Genomic DNA, 21,950 nt, shown 5'->3' with positions numbered 1-21,950 from the left:
TGTTATGAATTTGGCATAATTTTAAAGCTGATACTTTATTAAAAAGTAACAAAGCACAAAGCTTTTTGCAATTACTGGATGGCAAGTGCGCTTCAAATAATATGAAGTTCAAGCATTAACAGAACACAGCATATAGACTAAGATCTTGATAACAACAAGCCATATTAGTAATGATTATAAACGAGAATAGTTAACGATATTGCCAATATCCACACATCTGGCAGCTTTACCTGTTGTATTTTGTTTAAGTTGTGCACAAAATAGACACTTCTTTCGCACGTCTCTGTCATTTTGATCTCTCTCGCGCTGTACCAGGATTTCTGCAGGATTTTTAAGCTCAAATTTAAGACTTTAAGACCTTTTTCAAGACCTGCACAAATAAGATCAATACCATATGAGCAGGATAGGACAATGTCTATAGTACCATATTAAACTGTAAAATGATGGTAAAAAGCATAATTTACAATTCAGATACAAGTTTTCACAAAAACTAAAAGTTTTATAAAATTATAAACTTTACATTTCAGCCTTTAAACCATTTTTAAGAAAATGGATGAGTCAAAAGTATTAATTATTATATTGATTTAAACAATTATTATCAATAAATTATTATACAGATTAAAAAACATGAATTAGGGGTGTGCGATGAAAATGATATCTTGATATTTTCTGGGATTTTATCGATAACGATAATTAGATGATATTTTGCTGAGTGTTATTGTGCTGGTATCTTAAAGATTACCGTGGACAGCCGACTCTGAATATTTTTGATATTCTTCATTTTCTGTGTGGTCTGTTTACAGCAGTGATAGAAATTAATCTTTTCCAACAAGTTTTATGGGCATTTTTACCTGTAAGCCATTTTTTCTAAAAGTGTGCATCATCTTTTGAGTCAAATTCTTGCATTTGGGCTATTACCAAGCAAATGAAATCAGTATCAACTAGAGCTGGCTGATATATCGAATATTAGCGATAATACCGCAATAATTATGACGACGATGTCAAATTTGAAATTATCTTGAATATCGAATATTTCAAATTCAAGCATACTTTCCCAAAAGAACGTACCGAACGTCCAATATTACGTCCCCTTAAGTATTACCGCGCAAGGGACGTGAGGTAGCTTTCATTAGTGTGGTTGCCAGATACCAAGAGTTCAAATCCCCGAATCAGAGCTTCCCTGTTACAAGGATACATTTTCTGCCCGGTGTTTTGCTTAAATTAAGCAATCTGGCAACCATGCACACGTGCTCGCTCCTCTTTGCGGAAGCGCCTCCGATGATCTGAAATCACCGACAAACAAGCTGGAGTTTAGCATCTAAATGAAAGTGTCACTCAATCAGTCTGTGTTCTGTCATGAGATCTCAACTGTATTGTTTGCGATTGTGATCGCTGAATAAATGCACTTACTCAACCGCTGTTGTTTGAATAGAGAAACATAGGCTATTGCAATTTGGAATTACTATTAGGAATTTCACTGTTATAATATTTTTTTTTTGTTTTACCAGTTTTCATAATATAGACAGAGAGAGTGCATAAGTCTTTGGTTGTAATATATATATATATATATATATATATATATATATATATATATATATATATATATATATATATATATATATATATATATATATATATATATATATATATATATATAAAAAGGGGTGGAAATCGCAGGGTACCTCACGATACGATATAATCACGATACATGGCTCATGATAACGATAATATCACGATACAGCGATTCTACGATAATCGATATATTTCTAGAAAATCCTATATAAATCACGATATCTGTCTAAACAAAATGTCTGTGAAAAGGTTAAGTGCAAGTTTTCTTTCTTTATTCAAGTCCAAACTGTTAGAAAACAGCAAAAAAATAATAATAATGTTCTGTAAATCAATTTTAACATGTTGAGTAGGCTAAATTAATCATTTTATGCTTGGACTTATTAAAAGCTCAGGGCTCGCAAAATTTAAAAATCCCTGGTAGCCCTTCGTGCAGATACTCTTCAGATTTTGGTAGCCCGAAAATTAATTTAACTAGCCCAAATTAAAAAATTACCTTTTTTTTTTTTAGATAGTAGTTTAAATGTCAATCAAAAATATTTTCAATACACAAATATCAACAAATATGAAGGAAGGAATTTTATTTCACTATTTACAGGGTATCCGCAGAATTTTTAAAAATAAATTTAAGGCAATTTATGACCCATTTTAAGAGCTGCACAAGTAAAATGAACACAGAATGAGCGGGTTGGACAATGTCTATGGTAACATACAGTATTGAGCCATAAAATTACATGATTTACAGTTCAGATACAGGTTTTCACAAAAACAAAAATCTTATACAACAGCGTTTCAAGCTATAGACCATTTTTATGAAAAGGGATAAATCAAGCATATAAATTATATAAATTTAAAACGTATAAATATTACTGTCTTAATTGTTTAGATTTTTAGAAGGCACTAACTTCTTTCTCATTTACAGCCACGTGTTTGCTGCGTGAAAACATGAGTTGATATTTGCATTGATCTGAGCTTAAACAGCAAGAAAGGCTTATTGGAAATGCAAATTCATTCTCTGCCACGAGGTGGCGCTTTAGGAGCACTGAGATATTGCGGTTTCCCCTGAAACGCAAGCAGCTCTGCGCTCATAAACGCTGCTTTATCAGGAATTATAGGTAAAATTTAATTAAAATGCCAACGACACGTTTCTGAGGACAGTCAGTTCCTTCAGATACATTCACATAAAGACATCATTGCCTTTTGAAGTTTAATCCTGCATTATCGCGCGACTCTTGTCTTTCCGTCCCCAACTGTAAGACCTCTTGAAATTATAATTAAGACATTTCTTATACCATTTAACGCATTTAAAACTTTTTATGGCCTTAAGTTTGATACAACTCACTTTCAGAGTTTTTAAGGACCCGCGGGAGATCTGTATTTAAGGAGCCCGTCGGGCAGGCAGTGATACATTTTGGTAGCCCGACTGGAAAACACAATAGCCCCGGGACGTCGGGCTAGCGATTTTGCGAGCCCTGAAGCTTATACGTTTTGTTTTCTCTGTGTATAAACAAACACATTTAACTTATCGAGCAGAAAAAAAACTAGATAGATAGATAGATAGATAGATAGATATAATATAAACCTGGTGCATTTCAAAATTTACCTGGAATGCTTTCTCAACCTTTCTACTCTCATCATAAAAAGTCCCACACGAAGAAATAGCCGTTCACATCGCGTGTTTTGCGAGCTCAGGTTCATTATTTCAAATGTAGATGCGCGGCAAGCACACACTGCACACTTCTGCGCCACATTGTGGCTCTGACAAGGTTGTGTTTCGTCCTCCATGCCATAGGTGCAGATTTATGTTTATGCTGGTCTGTGCCCACTGTTCACACTGCATAACGTGCACTTGTAATATCTGAGAGAGAGGGAGAGCATCCAGTTTTGTTCATATAAAACTGGATGCACCGGCGGCGCTCTCTCTCACTCCACCTGCGATCCGAGCGGAGAGGTTAGGATACGCATGATCTGAATATGCGCTCTGCAATAATAATGTGATCGGTGCCTATGGTCCACGCTGATAGCGGTTTTATCTCCATAAACACACATATACATAAATATACAATAAATACATAGAGAACGCGGTTCATGGAACTTGCTCAGAGTCAGAGCGCTTTTGGAAAGCTGGAAATGGCGCGGCCGCGATTTCCACGCATTTTTAGACGCTGTGAACAGGGAAATCTCTTTAGAGCACCTTATTGTATTAATTAAAATATCGATATTTGGCACCAGATATCGATTCTCGTATCGCATGGAGAAGGATCGCGATATATCGCCATATCGATTTATTGTCCCACCCCTATCGAATATCGTAAAAAATTTGACAATAGAGATATCAAATTTTTTATATAATCACCCAGCCCTAGTATCAACAAAATTTATCTTTGCAATGCATCTGAGGGTGGCATTTAGATGCATTTACACACCGTTTAATGCATAAATAACATTTTGATATTTGAAACATAAAATGTTGAAAACTGATGTTTGAAATTTTAAAAAATGAAGATACTTTAAATGTGAAATTAAAACCGCCAGTAGGGTGAGTCATTGCGATTGAACCGAATCATTTAAACAGTTGATTCATTCAGGAACGAAACACTGTCATGTTGCTCAGAGACGCAAAACTGTGCTGTGGCTGTGTTTGGAATTATTTTTGTTGGAGAAATAGAGCAAAAGCAGGAAATATGGTGTTTAAATGTAAGTCTCTTAACATTAACTTAACATGAACTGTTGCATAAAATCAATATCACATTTGTAATCATGCTGACATTTGGAGAAAAAAACGGCACTCTTCATGAGATATTAAAGGTGCAATAGGTGATTGTCTTCAGAAACATTTTTTGTTATGCTGGTTGAAATTCTCTTTACATCCCGATGGCACTCATTAAGTTAAGTGGTCTAAATGTATTTATATATTCTGTGGAATGCATAGGACCAAGAAATCTTTTCATCTAATCAAAATGCTCGGTCCGAGCTTTTTAATTGGCTTTCCTACCTGCCTGTCAACATATATATTTGCATACCTCTGCGCACCCTGTTCATGTCATCAGCGCGTTCACGTACGCTATTGCAGACAGAGCGAGAATGGCAAACAAACATCAACAACCCGATCTTCCTTCCTGGTATTGTAGTACTTTTACTAACTGTAATATAAAGTTTTCTCACCAGTGAACGACACATGATGTAGCCCAGCAGTTCAATTCCAGTCCTCGCACCCCCCCGCTCTGCATATTTTGCATGTCTCGCTTAGTTAACACACACTCCCTGAGCAGGGGAAATCCGTTGAAGTTTAGCGAGGACTGGAATTGTGAACCGCTGATGTAGTAATGAGCGTATACGTTCAGGGGGCGTGGCTTTGGACGGCGATTGCAGGGAGGGTGGGACGTTCGCTTTCAGTGCTATCAGGCTAAAGTTAGCATTTTCCAAGATCTCCTACTGCACCTTTAACTATATGAAATGATATAAATATAGGCTATATATTTTCTGCCCCCATATCTTAAATGATGTGATCATTCTAAATGCATTTTAATAGACTGAATCTTTGTTGTATTTTCCTGTCAAAATAATGGAGTTCCTTTGGATTTTTGGATTTCCTTTAGCTTTTAAGGACTGCCGGGTTTTCCGATAGTGGGCGGAACTAATGCGCAAACAGCAATCTCATTAGCTGGTGCTCACCTATTATCGTCCCTGTTTTGATTTCAGTGAATCAGTTCGCGTGAACGCACACAGCCTGATTAATATTCATGAATCCAGCAGCTTGTTAGTGCATTTTATACTGTTCTTATTATCAGAATTCGTATTATTATTATTATTATTATCGTCTTATCAGTATTATTGTTAGTTTTTTCCAATTTTTTTTTTTTTACAGAAACACTGAATGACCAAAAAAGCACCACCACCAGTCTTAAATTCAGTTAAAATGTCTATGCATTCATACATGGTTAATAAGTTTTAATTCTAATTACTAAAGTTCTATCATTAATTAATACTTGATTATCATAATGTCATATTATAATGCTTGACTGACTGATGTTAAGAGTGTACTTTCAGATATTTAACAAACTGTAACATTTTGCAGTCTGGCGAGTAAACAAAAAAAAAAAATTTACTAGCCAATGGCGATTCAATTGCCAAGGTGTCCATAGAGGGTTGTAACGGAAAATTTTAGTGGTTTTGAAACCGTGACTTTATCGACCGGTTATCGTCCCATGCCTAGTCTTAATGAAAAGTCTGTAACATACTTTGGTTAAAATTTCTCAATGGTAGTGTAAAAATCACCTTTACCCTGTCGAAATCAGCTCTGTTTTCATCAAGCCATTTTAGTCCATGTTAGCCCAGTCTTCTGTGGGGTGACGAGCAGACTTTAAACTTTAGCCACGAAACTGGCTGACTAGCACATTATTAGGAAAGAGGATTTGCAAAGATTCATAAAAAACCCTTATACTCACTTCTTCTGTAGATGAAGCTGGATCACGTTTGATTAGCGTGAACAGACACATTTAGGTAGATCGGGATCGGCGCATTCCTTTCAAAAATGAAAGTAACGTTAATCCTCTGCGTCTTCAGCAGCTCAGATGTTGGGAGTAAATGACGACTGCTATATTCCTTATTACATCCAACAACAAAACACCTCAATCGGAGACATTCTTGTCTTCCCCTGCACAACGGGGAAGTCGACACAATGGTGGACAGCTCACAGCTCACTCAGGGCGGGTCTAAGGTAAGACGGCCTCGTCAAGCCAACTATCGTGAGAGCAGTCTGTGCAGAAATCTTAGAACAGCCTGATTTGAGAAAGGGAATTTTAAAATAGTAATTAAAAAAAAAAAAAAAAAAAAAACGCTGGGTGGATTTTTATCATTATAGGATGGATGTGTACACACTAGTGATACGCAGATTGCGGTTATATCCGCGGGCGCTGCCGATAATCCGTGGTTCGGGTAATAAAAAATAGCATTCTGACTATTTGCGGGTGGATAAGATAAAGACACTTCCGACACACATTTATGTTCAAACAACTTGTAAAGTGAATTTTGCATCCGATGACCCCTTTATCCAATGAATTGTCTTTAATCGTCATTTACAGTCGACATAAATGCACAGAGGCATTGAGATAAAAAAATGTAATTTGCTCCGTTATTTAAAAAAAAAAAAGAATATCTTTTATACTCTAATCCACGCTGCTCATAAGAATTGACAAACATATCAATAACTCTAAACCTGAAACAGAGAGATTAATTAAGCACCTTGAACCAATTCCTTTCTGACAAAATGCAACAGAAAATCCTCAATGCAAAGAACCCATGAGGGGAATGTATTCAGAAGTGAGAGATAAGATCAACCAATGATCCTCCACTATCCAACAAAACAAGACGCATCGATTCCTGCGAATAAGATTCGTCTCAGACTCATGGGGGTTTGTCAGTGCACAGAAAGACACTTCCAGGGATCTCCTCCCCTAACGCTGGTAACGACACAGAGCCTCTTTCAGGGTACTGCACTGCTCTATTAGCTTGTGCTAGGTTTGCCATCCAATTTAATAGGAATGCCACTTTTGATTTGCAGGTTGCTGGCAGAGTTTCAAACTTGAACTTTATAGCATATTCATTCCCTGGATGCCATCCTTGAAGTTTAAAAGCAAATGTGAGTTTTCAAAAAGAATTTGTGAAGTCACTTTGCAGCATCAGCAAAATATTTAATCTCACAGAGCACAGCAATCAAGACAAGTTAGAAATTATATGGGGGGGGGGGGCCCTCTGTAGCACCTAGGCTGCAAAAGCATGCATAAGTTTACCAGAGCTAATGTAAGTAGCACCTCAGACCGCAAGAGAGCCGGGCACTTCTGTATTACTTGAATGCATGCATGAACACACATGCCAGACACTCTAAAAATAGAAATGTGTGTCGACTGCCGAACTTCTACATTTGATAAAGCCTTGTATGGGTCTGATTTACTAATGCTTTAAGGCAAAACTTGGCTCGGATAAGTCTGCGATGGGTGTAGAAGAAAAGCCATGGATTTATATCTAATTACATGTCTGCAAAAGCTCAGTAAGATACATAATATCTAGAAGATATCTAACATATAGGACTGGGTTATAATGGAAAAAAAAAAAAATGATTTATCAATTTTAATCAATTCTCATTTTTTTAGACCATATTGATTCTTAAATCCCAAGAATCTTTTAGTCTAGTCTACTTTCAGTTAATCATTGGAACATTTTAGCGTGCCTCTGATATGAAAAAGTCTCAGATTTTAAATTCTGTTCATTTTATTACAACATTCAAACAATAAACGTTTGGTGCCATTTAATGTGGAGTGACAGATCGCTGTAGTGCCTCAGTTCAAGAGAAGCAATAGAGAACTGATCATCTCCTCCATTTTAATACCAGTTACAGCATGAAAAACATGAATGAACATCCGAAGGTTTGTTAAAAGAAAGTACTACTTACCAAAATCTGTATCCTGTCTCATATAATTGCTCGTGCATAGGCTACATCAATATAACAGCTTGTAAACATTCTTGCATAACGTTTTTATAACGTATTTACCTCAGAAAAAACATTTTCGGTGGCCATAAACTTGTTAGTCAGCTACAAAATTTAACTTTGCTAAACGCATGCACCATATAACATGCTTATTATAATTTTTACTGTTCTTCTATATTAAATTTATGTTTAAATAAATTCATCAAGTTTTTATAACAGCCACCATTTAAATGTTTATATTTCAAAAACAAACTGGAGTAGAAATATAATTATGTAATTGTAAAGTTAGTATTATAGCTATTACTATAAAAACTTCATTGAGTGCAATTTAAGTGTTTGTATACAAATCGGTTAATTTTAACATTCAATATAATAGCAATGTAGTACCAACTGACTAGTTGAGAGATTTTTTTTTCCATGAGAAAATTTGCCATGTAGCTGATATATCCAATATAATCGATATCGAATCGGAATCGAAATGCAAGCAGAAGAATTTAAACTGAAACTGCAACAAATATATTTTTGTCATTCCCATTTGTTCCAATAGCAAATGAATAAATCCACAATAGCGCTCCTATGACTGTCAAAAAGATATCAAAAGATTGATTCAAGTGGTCAGATGATGTCAAATTTGCCGTCCCTCCTTTAGCCGTTGTGTTAGAAACACTCACACAATAGCGCTAACCAGTTTTCTGAAATTTTTAGGTCAAGGGCATAAAATACAAAATATAGTATTTTACACAAAGTATAAATGTACATTTTTAGATTAAATATAAGTGGTAAAAATTAATGATGTTAATAACTGTGGATACGAATCATCACAGTATGCCACAATATCAAAACTGTCCGCCACAAACACATTTTCCAAAAGACTTAAACATAAGCACTGCACGTATAAAAATCAAAACACAGCATGGGTGTTTTTATATCACTGTATCTTTGAAGGGAACCGAATGTCTTCAGAAAAGCTTCAATGTCATCTTCATATCATCTTGCCTACAAAGCCTGACAAAGTAGCATTTGTGAGCGCAGTGCTGCTTTGATTACAGCTGTACCGGGGGAAACAGCTATATTTCTGCCGGTCCAAAAGCCCCAACTGAAATGAATTTGCATTTTTCCATCTGCCCATCTGCTGTTTTCGTGCAGACCAATGCGAAAATTGACGGATGTTTTTACGCAGCAACCACGCAGAGCAAAAACTTTGTAAACATTTTTTATAGTCATTGTCACGAGTTTACTTCTTTTCCTTTATGTCGAATTCATTGACTGACTTGACTATGGTCTATGCTCAACTACTACAAAACAAAGCCAACTATAAATAAAAAGTGAGAAACCAGTCGTAGACCCAAAAAGAATGCTATAATCTTCACTTTTAGTGTTGTGTTTGAAGGACAAGGTCGCTGATTCTCAACCAGCTTTGTACTGTTACAGTATTGGTTGTACATGTAAATAAACATGTACTCTAGCCTGAAAGTACACAGTGTTTATAGCCATTCTGACATAGACTCCCAAATCTGATCAAAAGCACATCTTGCCACTTGTGAATAAGCGGCAGCTGCATCATCTTCATCACAACTAAACAGCAGATTCAAAATATAAAATACAGTGAACATCTAGTTAAAATAATCAAGGCATGTTTTCCACAGTTTAATTACTAAATAAATGAACCATTTCTATTTGCATAAATGTTTTCATGTTTTTTTTCTGCTGCTTATTAATAAATGTGTGATGTTAAATCACATCACGCAACACGTACCTTACTTAAAGGGGTGGTTTACTGTTTTTTTTCTAGGCTTGATTGTGTTTATGGGGTGCAGTCTAACATGTGTTCATGCTTCGTTTTTTTAAAAACGCATTATTTTTCATATAATTGACCTTTATTCCACACCGCTCTGTCCCTTCTCTGACAAACGCCTCGATTATTTCCCGGTTTTATGAAGCCCCTTCCTCAGAAATACGTGATGGGCTCTGATTGGTTAGCTGGCTCAGTGTGTTGTGATTCACTAAACCGCCGAGCGTGCGTCTAAATGTCCCGCCCCTCAGCTCAGCGGCATGTGCTCCGGTTGTATTGTAAACAAAGGTGTCGTCTATATTGCTTATCAATTTGAGCCCGATTGAGACGCAGAGCAGAGGATATTAGTGAAGAGGATTGCGCAGAACCTGTGCAAGCACGGCTCTTAATGGTATGTTTGTATGTTTGTTTGTTTGTTGTCTCATACTTTTAGATACGCTGTTATTATGCTACTGCTTATGTTAGCTTTTAATATACGGTTTTATCTGGGTCCGTGACGTATCAGACCCGGGAAGTAGTTCGTTGTAGTCCCTTACCAGCCGTTTTTGTAGGCATTAAACTTCCAGAATTTTAAAAGACGATATCTCTGTTTGCATTGAACTTTTAGCGCTGTAACTTTGCAGATATTGTTTATGCTCAAACAGAAACATTACACACTAACTAACGTTAAAAAGGTGAAATTGCAATAAACCACCCCTTTAACAGTTCCATTGACAATTATTTTTAGTAAAAGAAATGCAATTAAACTTCAAACGGTTGATTTCGATAATAAATTGCAAATGCAAATTTAATTTGGTTTAGAAATAATTTAGAAATTGATTTACTAAAATAGACACTCTGAACTGACTTATGGAAACAAACTGAACTTACCAACACTAACATAATTTGTTCTTTAAGTTTAGAGCTCTTAAAACACAAGACGGGAGGTACGGAGGGTAAGGACACTTAATGAACAAACAAAAAAAATAGAGATGTTCCGATACCCTTTTTCCCTTCCCGATACCGATTCCGATACCTAGGCTCAGGGTATCGGCCGATACCGAGTACTGATCCGATACTGTGTATCTGGTTATACAGCTATACTTACTAGCCCTGTATGAATTGATACAATTATTTTATGGTGCGCTTCACCATAGATAGATAGTCTGGCAAGTAAACAAAAAATATAATATATAATGTTTGGAAAAAAAGTACACTCTTAACATCAGTCAGTCAAGCATTATAAATATATTATGATAATCAAGTATTATTGATAGAACTTTAGCAATTAGAATTAAAACTTGGTAACCATGTATGAATGCATATTAGTCATTTTAACTGAACTTAGGACTGGTGGTGGTGCTTTTTGGTCATTCAGTGTTTCTGTAAAATGGGGAAAAACTATCAATAATACTGATAAGATAATAATAATCATACAATGAATTCTACTAAGAACAATATAAACGCACTAAGGAGTAACAAGCTGCTGGATTCATGAATATTAATCACGTTGTCTGCATTGGCTCGAACTGAATTGCTGAAATCAAAACAGGGATGATAATAGGTGAGTGCCAGCCAATGGGATTGTCGTTACATTAGCTCGCCTACTACCGGAGAACCCGCAGTTAAGCTGAAGAATTCCAAAGGAACTCCGTTATTTTGACAGAAAATACAACAAAGAATATAGTTTACATACCATTCGAATTGACGCTACATATAAAAGACTCTCTCTCTCTCTCTGCGTGTGAGAAAAAAAGCAAAGTGACGGCGAGTTGTCTGCTTCACACTAGAGCTTGGTGCGTCAAATACAGGTGCGCTGCGCATTCATTCAGATGATCTGAAAAATAGATCGCTTGACGGAGAGCGAAACTCTGAAGCGCACAGTCAGAGTGTTCAGCGAGTTACAATATATCTGTGATAAAATCATACATAGCCTTCAACTCACACACTGGCGAGTAAAATCTGATTATTTATCAGCCAGTGGCTAATATTAGACATCATTTAGTCGCCCAGGGTGAAGATTATGCAAGTGATTTACTGGCAGTGTGCTAGCACGTTTGTACTTCTTCGCTGCTCTAAATAGTGGTTACTTGTGGCAACACAGCACAGCTTCCGCGCTTGCATTCTGAGCAGCGAAGAAGAATTGATTTCCTATTTGCAGCATTAAGCAAAGCTAGCGCCAAGATAACTATAGGTCCTTTAAGAAAATGGTATCGGATCGGTACATGGGTCCAAGATGCTTGAATTTTTGTGGTATCGGTGGAATTTCCGATACTAGTATCGAATCGAACAACCCTAAAAAAAATATATTTAATTTTACACTGCCAGCAAATATCCTGTATACTGCCAAGCCTAAATCCAATAATAACTCTTCTAAAACAACAAGTTACATTATGTTGCTGAAAACTGTTGACTATTGACAATTGCCACCAATGTCACATAAGGTGAACTGTAAGTTCCTGATAAAACTCTCTGCCTTTGAACATTTCCTTAGTTCTCAAATAACATGTGCCCTTTAGAGCACTTGGGACCGCTGCAGATTTGCATGTTGAACTTGACCTTCAGGTCACACACAACAAAAGCATGCGACCGCGTGAGTGGGGGGAAGGGCGCTACAGGGGTTTCATTAGTCTGTCAGAGAGCAGGAAGAGACAAATGAACAGCTAAAGCACAGGTCAGAAATCCACCCATCCCCCAAACATCACCACAGCTGAGCACATGAAAAACCAGTCTGCAAGTTTAAGCTCTCGCTCGTGTATATAACCTTTAATATGGGAAATAAAACCAACATGATGTGATATATGAGTGCCCCACAGACCTGTCTGAAGGATGGTAAACACATGGTAAAATATTTGCATAATGCCCTGAAACGCTTTATTGGGTCATGCTTAATAAACATCCTAAAAGGTACAACGCCGCAAATGATACAATAAGGAGGCAGATCATTCTACTGCCAATTTACGATGAAACGATCTAAAAACAGAGATGTTATGAGAAAACCAGGAACCGGTGTTACTTGTTGGCAAAGAAAAGGGAAGTGACGGCGAGTTGTCTGCTTCACACTAGAGCTTGGTGCGTCAAATACAGGTGCGCTGCGCATTCATTCAGATGATCTGAAAAATAGATCGCTTGACGGAGAGCGAAACTCTGAAGCGCACAGTCAGAGTGTTCAGCGAGTTACAATATATCTGTGATAAAATCATACATAGCCTTCAACTCACACACTGGCGAGTAAAATCTGATTATTTATCAGCCAGTGGCTAATATTAGACATCATTTAGTCGCCCAGGGTGAAGATTATGCAAGTGATTTACTGGCAGTGTGCTAGCACGTTTGTACTTCTTCGCTGCTCTAAATAGTGGTTACTTGTGGCAACACAGCACAGCTTCCTGCGTTTGCATTCTGAGCAGCGAAGAAGAATTGATTTCCTATTTGCAGCATTAAGCAAAGCTAGCGCGCATAACTATAGGTCCTTTAAGAAAATGGTATCGGATCGGTACATGGGTCCAAGTACTCGCCGATACCGATGCTTGAATTTTTTGTGGTATCGGTGGAATTTCCGATACTAGTATCGGAATCGGAACAACCCTAAAAAAAAATATATTTAATTTTACACTGCCAGCAAAATCGCAAATATCCTGTATACTGCCAAGCCTAAATCCAATAATAACTCTTCTAAAACAACAAGTTACATTATGTTGCTGAAAACTGTTGACTATTGACAATTGCCACCAATGTCACATAAGGTGAACTGTAAGTTCCTGATAAAACTCTCTGCCTTTGAACATTTCCTTAGTTCTCAAATAACATGTGCCCTTTAGAGCACTTGGGACCGCTGCAGATTTGCATGTTGAACTTGACCTTCAGGTCACACACAACAAAAGCATGCGACCGCGTGAGTGGGGGGAAGGGCGCTACAGGGGTTTCATTAGTCTGTCAGAGAGCAGGAAGAGACAAATGAACAGCTAAAGCACAGGTCAGAAATCCACCCATCCCCCAAACATCACCACAGCTGAGCACATGAAAAACCAGTCTGCAAGTTTAAGCTCTCGCTCGTGTATATAACCTTTAATATGGGAAATAAAACCAACATGATGTGATATATGAGTGCCCCACAGACCTGTCTGAAGGATGGTAAACACATGGTAAAATATTTGCATAATGCCCTGAAACGCTTTATTGGGTCATGCTTAATAAACATCCTAAAAAGGTACAACGCCGCGCAAATGATACAATAAGGAGGCAGATCATTCTACTGCCAATTTACGATGAAACGATCTAAAAAACAGAGATGTTATGAGAAAACCAGGAACCGGTGTTACTTGTTGGCAAAGAAAAGGGGAAGTCGCTTTCTGAAGTTTTACTTCCACTTACGGTCATATCTGTGTTTCACAAAACTTGAGTCAACATAGACAAAAGGTAATCAGCCAGAGGTCAGACAACAAAATGAGAAAAGATTCACATTCTAGTTCAGTAAAACAATGCCTCAAAGTCTGCGTCTGCTTTACTGCCTCATATTTGTGCTGGTTAACAAATGAGTCCTCATTTTAGATTTCCTAAATAGTTGACTGATATTTATGATTTCTTTAAGATAAGTTGCACAATTTCAGTGCCACCAGTTGCGTAAACACTGACTGTGTCCGAACAGATTTCCCATCTTTGATTGGTAATACGCACTGATAGTCCTGCCCAAAACTTTCCTTTTGCTAATTTAATCTCTTGTGCAAAACCTTTGAGTACCTTGAAAATTGTTCTATAAATATTACTATTCATATGCGATTTGGCCTGTCAAAGACTTTCACTATATATTTAATGCACAGCCATATTTGTCGTTTATTAAATTTATACTTCAGTTCGTATCTCTCCTCAACCTGAATTTTGTCCCCCACACTGTGCTGTGCTATTTTTCATGCTTTCACAACACTGCAAAACTATGTATAACAGCACATCTGAAATTGCTGTAAATGATATCCAAATTTAGTCAGCTAGCAGTTTCTGGGAATCATTCACAGAGGGAAGCTGACCATGGTGAAGTCAATCACACCAGGGACCGTCCTGCTCATCTACAGCGGGATGCCTCTTCCCTCCCCAAACACACACACACACACACACACAGATCCATAACACGAGCCACGATAACCCAGATAGACGAGGTGCTGAAAAAGGCTTCATCTGATTAGGTGTCAAATTCCACATAAGCTGCACTTAATTTAAAGGTGATGCCATTTTTTGTATGCTAAAATACTTCTTTCTATACAAGCTTCATATTCTTACTGTAAATACACCACTCAATGGCTGAAGTTTCTGTTTGTCCAAACAATGACAGACGGACAATATACAGAAACCGGTTTGAAAACTGTCATTTTTGCAATCATTTTAGACATCTTCTATATAACACATCTATGTATTATTTGCATCGGTCATCCGAACAACTAGTTGACTAATCGGTCACAGGAAAGCCCTGAATTATTAGGTTGGTTACAGGTTATAGCTGGATGGCGCACAAAAAAATGGAGCAGAATGCATGCGTTTTTAAAAGTTGCACTATTTATTTATTTTTTTAACTTACACTATTTTTAACATTGTGAGACATGATGCAAGAGCAGGACACCCATTTGAATGTGTGGATGTAACAACAGCACTTCAAAGGGGATGAATGTTAAAACACGTTTTAGTGAACCAGTGTGTTTTTAAAGCCCATATTTTAATCTATATTTTGCAAAGTGGAAAGAATTTTATAACTGACAAGTATTAGCTTTTTCTTTTCTTTTTTTCGAAAATGTAATCTATGACATTACAGACAAAACAGCCTTGTTTACTAAAACGTTTTGGTGGTTTCACTAAAATTCCCCCAACTATAAAAAACTATCCACTACCAAAAGACAACTCTACTGTAAATAGTAGGTAAAATTTCCTGTACGCATGTAATACACGTATGACCTACTAATTTGATTACTATTCCAAAAATTGTTTGCATTCTACTGTATCGACCTTAATTTTAATATAAAAACATGCCAATGTTAACCTGAATGTGCAAGGCTTCCGGTATCACTCGCTTCCAGTTATTTTAACTGTAGAAAATCAGTCAATTGTGTTACTAGATAATGCAAACTGGCATTTGGTATGATATTATTTTAATTTATCGTAAACAAAGGTGCTGGTTTGTAGCGCTAATAGTTTTACCGTTCACAGCACTTGGTTATTCTTCGAGTTATTTACCTAGACCAGCTAATGAATCAGAAGTCTTGCACATTGACAAAAAATAGTGTACTTCTATGTTGAAAAATAAGGTGGATAAACTGATACAGCAGTGTGCAGTTACAGTACAGAGTTACTTCAAACACAGCAAGTGACAGCAGGCCACCAACCATATAATTCACCAATCGTTCAAGAAACAGACCTGAGAGTCATTTTAACTTCACTCGAGCTTGGTTTCATGTTAACTAACCCAACGGGCAACACTTTGGCGTGCCACAGAACAAAAACAATAAGATATACAATGCCAAAATGAGTTAAATAGTTGCCCTCCACTGTGTACGTAAAAATGTTTACTTTTTAAAAAAAAGTTATTATGTGGACGCATTAAAAATCCACTTTACATTTTACATGTTTTATACTGTATTGAATTGCACAACTAGACAAGTTACAGCAACAGTGCTCCTCAATGACCTTGCAGGAAACAACACGGGCCTTGTTCAAGAAAGCACAGACCATGGCAGGCATTTTCAAGCTCACACCACCATCTGCCCATCTCATCTCAACCTTGAGGCTCAACAAAAACGGGGTCAACGACACTGCACTGCAACAGAGCACATTTCAACACGTCTGCTGGCCCACTGCGATTCTGCTCGATGAAGGAAAGGGGGGAGGGGAAAAAAAAAAAAGAGGGAAAAAGCGCAATAGATCAGATCTGTCTGTCCCATCCCCCACATCTTGCTTCAATCCACTCTCAGGCACTAGTTACATAACCGTGCCACTCTTCCACTTAGAGAGAGAGACGCAGATTTCAAACAAAGGCTGAAAGACTCAAATCATATAGGCTACTTGTAGAATCTAAGACAGACTGTATTTATAATTAAAAACGGTTTGTTTGTATTTTTACAGCGTATTATTATAGGTCTAATTTTGGGGGTTGGGTAAAATGAGCTAGGTTAACCTAACCCCAATAGTAAATGACTTTAAGGATTGTGATCTAAATAGGTTACATGTGAGCCATTACAATGGGAGTTTCCCAACACACATGGCCTTCAAATCACACACACACACATAGTACAGAGCTCCCCACCCCCACAGTAGACTAAACACTATGATCCAAATATCTCACACACACACACATTCATTTTATATAATCCAACATTTTACGCTAAAAATACAACTGCACTCTCCAAGTGACTGTAAAATATAAAATAAGCCACAAGTAGTAGTTTGTGTTGGTGTCAAATTTAATCATATACATTGCATGATCTGACAATGACAGTGTATATAATCAGTGTGCATACTAAGTAACATCACTTTACGGTGTAAATAATTATAGATTCATAATACTGTCATTCAACACACACTCTTGTTTGTCCACACACTGAACGTGAGTTGAGCTCCCCTCCCCCACTCTCATAGAGTTTAGTGCATTGCCCACAACACTGTCATGTGCTCAAGCTCATCTTCATTTACAGTCTTATTATAAACACTGTTTATAATCCACACAATGTTCAAATAATGTTATATTCACTTATATAAATTACAAATGAATGTAACTCACAAATAAACACCAGTGTTTTCAAGAGGTGCATCATTTACACAGAATAAAAGAAGAGTATTTATGTGAGAACATCAACTTGAGTAGATTGTATGATGCATATTAGAATAAATGTTCAAATAAACTGCCCAATATTAAATTATATTAAAATAACAATAATTGATATAACATCAGGTGTAAGGAAGTCACCTTAATGCATAATTGACTTAAAATAGTGTCATCATTAGACACTAGTGTCTAATGAAATTACGTTTTGCACACACCTAAACTACTAAACAATCTGAAGTGGTGCTGCATTTACGCGGGCGCACACACACACTCAAACACACACGCGCACACACTGCTGCCCATCCCCCACCCAGCGAAATCCTCCAAAAGAAATGCCCTTGCCAAATTATAAATCGCTATATATTATTATTAAAAACACACAGAGGTACATTAACGCCCTTATGCTGCTATATTATCGATATAATGAGTAAAATGAAGAAAACACTCACTTTAATACCCGGATGAGCGCGAGGGCTGCCTTTCACTGCTTGTGTGGAATTTCCTCCTCCTCGATTATTTTGTCAAATAGTGCTCAAACAAAGCGTTATAAAGCTGCTTTGAGGCGGCAGATCGTCAGATAAATTCCCAAACAAGAGTCCGGTCCCGTTCGCATCGGCGTAGAGCGGAATAAAACCGTTTAAAAATAGATTTAAGAGCGATTGAGGTACATTGTGGGGCTGTTTGCTAGTGGAGAAAGAGCCAAACGGTTCAGGAGCAGCCAACGGCTTCAGACACTCAAACACTGGAGAGGTGACCTTCCAGGCGAAAATGGGGGAGGCCTGGGCGGTTGTCTCTGCAGCTTTGTTGAAACTGAAGGAGGAATATCGCAATAACATGCCTGTTCGTTCCATCTCAATCAGCGTTTTACCCTAAACTGCGGCGGAGGTGTATAATTTAAAAGAATATTAGCCCTCCAGTAAACCACGGGGCTGTTTATGACGCATAAATGGAGAGATTTGTATATTGTAAAATTACATTAAAAAGAGATTCTACTAAACAGTAACGTTACTGTGATAGGTTACGATTTATCGTTTGGCATTTTTATAAGGTCTTAAATGTCGATTATTTTTTGCTGAAAGAAGCACAAAAGTGCTAAATGTAACTGTTTACATTTTGAAAAAAAATGCTATATTATTGTCATTTGTGTTATTGGTTTTTCATATTTTACTTAAATATTTTAACGTTTTATTTCACCTTAATGTGCCATTTTGCTAGTCGTGATTACAGTGTTCTTTGTATTCATGTATTTGTTAGAATTATAGTTTGTAACACCTCCCTTAATGTTAAAAAAAGCACAATATGCAACAATCGGTTACATATTTAAATGTTATGAATGAAAGTGCAAATTGGGTTGTGCCGATCATGTATGGAAAATAGTCAGAGATACCTGTCCTGTGGCTATGCCTTCGACGTAAGCAAGATGATTATTATTTTTTAGCGTTTTATAGTGTTGCTCATTATAACCAATCACACACGATTCCATTGAGTTTGAATGAATGCAATGGCCAGTCAGAGTCCTTCCGATGAGTCATCGCTGAAACACCATAGTTTTGTTGTTCAGTGTGCTCGCTGACTGAATTCTGCCCTCTCTCGCAAATTCCCTCATCATAAACTATGTGTGATGTATGTAAGAGATTCAGTCAACAGTGTATCATAAAGTGCATAAACTCTAGCTAGACTTAAGTCAGTGATAATGTTTTTTGATAACGTAAATATTCGTTTTTTTTGTAGCTGCTGTTTGAATAACTGTAAGCATTAAATGTAGTAACTTACAATTTTTCTATTAAATTGTTGTCATGTTAAATACAAATTCAGTCATATATTTTAGAACATCCATATGACTATGGGGTTATTCACACCAGGCGCGATCATTCGCGGCGCAAAAAGGAAACGGTTATTAATTATTTGTATTGGCTGCCATGCCAAATCATGCGCCTGCTTGCTTTTCTGTGTAATTTAAGTGTTAGTGAATTATTGTAAAGTGTTACCCAAATAATGCATTTTGTGCATTTACTTGAAACCAACCGCAACTCCGCCCCACTTCGGCCCCCCCAAGAAATATAAAAGCCTGATATAGGTTTCCAGCTCCTGAAGAGATCGTGGTCATCTTCTACTGCAAAGCAATGCTGTTGTAATAGCTGCGGTATGTCGGTATGTGGTTTTGCATTGTCCTGCTGAAATACACAAGGCCTTCCCTGAAATAGACGTCATCTGGAGGGGAGCATATGTTGCTCTAAAACCTTTATATACCTTTCAGCATTCATAGTGCCTTCCAAACATGCAAGCCGCCAGTACCGTATGCACTTATGCACCCCCATACCATCAGAAATGCTGGTTTTTGAACTGAATGCTGATAGCCCGGAGGACACGGCGTCCGTGATTTCCAACAAGAATGTCAAATTTAACTTGTCTGACCATAGAACACTTTTCCACTTTGAAACAGTCAATAAATGAGCCTTGGCCCACAGGACGGCACTTCTGGACCATGTTCACATATGGCTTCCTTTTTGCATGATAGAGCTTTACTTGGCATCTGCAGATGGCACAGCGGATTGTGTTTACTGACAGTGGTTTCTGGAAGTATTCCTGGGCCCATTTAGTAATGTCAATGACAGAATCATGCCGATGAGTGATGCAGTGTCGACTGAGGGCCCGAAGACCACGGGCATCCAACAAAGGTTTTCGTCCTTGTCCCTTACGCACAGACGTTTCTCCAGTTTCTCTGAATCTTTTGATGATGTTATGCACTGTAGATGATGAGATTTGCAAAGCCTTTGCAATTTGACGTTGAGAAATGTTGTTTTTAAAGTATTCCACAATCTTTTTACGCACTCTTTCACAGATTGGAGAGCCTCTGTCCATCTTTACTTCTGAGAGACTCTGCCTATCTAAGACATCCCTTTTATAGGTAATCATGTTACAGACCTTATGTCAATTAACTTAATCAGTTGTTGCTAGATGTTCTCCCAGCTGAATCTTTTCAAAATTTCTTGATTTTTCAGCCCTTTGTAGCCCCGTGACAACTTTTTTGAGAATTGTAGCAGGCATCAAATTTGAAATGAGCTCATTTAGTGTACAAGTGTAAAATTTCTCAGTTTAAACATTTGATGTGTTCTCTATGTTCTATTGTGAATAAAATATTGGCTCATGTGAGTTGAAAGTCTTTTAGTTTTCATTTTATTCAAATTAAAAAAAAAAAACGTCCCAACATTTCCGAAATTCGGGTTGTAGTTTGCGTAAAACTATTTGTTTGAATCCATATACGAGATACATATCTGAGGAAAAATGCATTGCTGGTCGGTGCCACCTAGCGTGCAGGTGTGAATTAGCAGAAGGTGATCAGTCGTTTCGCGCTTCGTGTGAAAGCACCGTACGTCGGCAATTTGCCTTGCTTTTTCGCATCGCACTCAGTGTGAAATGGCCTTTACCCTGGAGTTGGTTTGCTCTCTGGCAATGAAACTAAGGAAGTAAATAATTAAATAAATTAGCTTGATAATATCGTGTATCCACGATTTCACAGGCTAACGATAGAACGATATGACTATGGAGCATATTGCCCAACACTGGTGCAACACATAACAAAAAAAGTATTAATTAGAAAGCATAATACTAAAAACTATCCTCTTCTTCGCTATGTTAAAAGGTTATGTGTCATCTCAGCTGTGTGAGTTGGATATCAAAATTATTTTCTATACTTATGTCCTGAGGTAGTTAACTTGAATTTGCCATAATCTTTCTAGCATGTGAAGGCAGCATTATGTTGTGTTCACATAATTTCAGAATTACCGTAATTATATGTAAAAAAACTCATAATTACATGAGTTGTTACATCTAGTAAAATGGCAACAGTCTTAACAGTTAAGGATTGCTTGGTACCTTGACACATATTTCTGTTTGACGCTATTTTATTATAGTACCTGGTGTGATTTTTTGACAAGCTAATTTTTTCACAAACATTTAGAGGGGAACTAACAAATTAATGTAATGAATAAATATTTTACTGTCATCAACAACAAAGCCGCACATGGATCCATTTTGGCGTTATGTGTGTTGCCATGGTAACAAATCATTTCTGAGTCTGAGGATGTGAACAGCTCCGAGTAGAATCTTGTAATTACAGTAATTCAAGACATGAACGCAGCATTAATCCTTGGTTATGTGGGGTGGGCAAGGGGTACGGTTGCCTCTGAAATAAATGCTAAATGTCATGATTATATAATTATTTGATTAATCACGTGACCAGATGTAAAATTAATTTGGTTGCCATAGCAATCATGTTGGCCCTGTTTGAATAATTCTGTCTTTGCTGGCAGTAAACA

General features: G+C 37.2%; 1 protein-coding gene across 5 annotated transcripts in view; it reads right to left on the bottom strand.

Annotated features, from left to right (window-relative positions):
• tbl1xr1a (TBL1X/Y related 1a) overlaps window positions 1-18,427 on the bottom strand; it is an 82,092-nt gene extending 63,665 nt beyond the window's left edge. For 4 of the 5 annotated variants that reach the window (XM_058791758.1, XM_058791757.1, XM_058791759.1 and 1 more), the window contains exon 1: window positions 18,081-18,425. The gene's annotated coding sequence lies outside the window, so the exon portion shown is untranslated. Of the gene's footprint in view, window positions 1-18,080 lie in introns of all 5 variants that reach the window. The other variant, XM_058791761.1, reaches the window with a different exon arrangement.
• Between the last annotated feature and the right edge of the window lie 3,523 nt (window positions 18,428-21,950).

The sequence above is a fragment of the Onychostoma macrolepis genome, chromosome 11, assembly GCF_012432095.1.
Source record: "Onychostoma macrolepis isolate SWU-2019 chromosome 11, ASM1243209v1, whole genome shotgun sequence".
NCBI classification, from domain to species: domain Eukaryota; kingdom Metazoa; phylum Chordata; class Actinopteri; order Cypriniformes; family Cyprinidae; genus Onychostoma; species Onychostoma macrolepis.
Note: the sequence above shows the minus strand (reverse complement) of the source record. Positions and strands in the feature narration are given on the sequence as shown.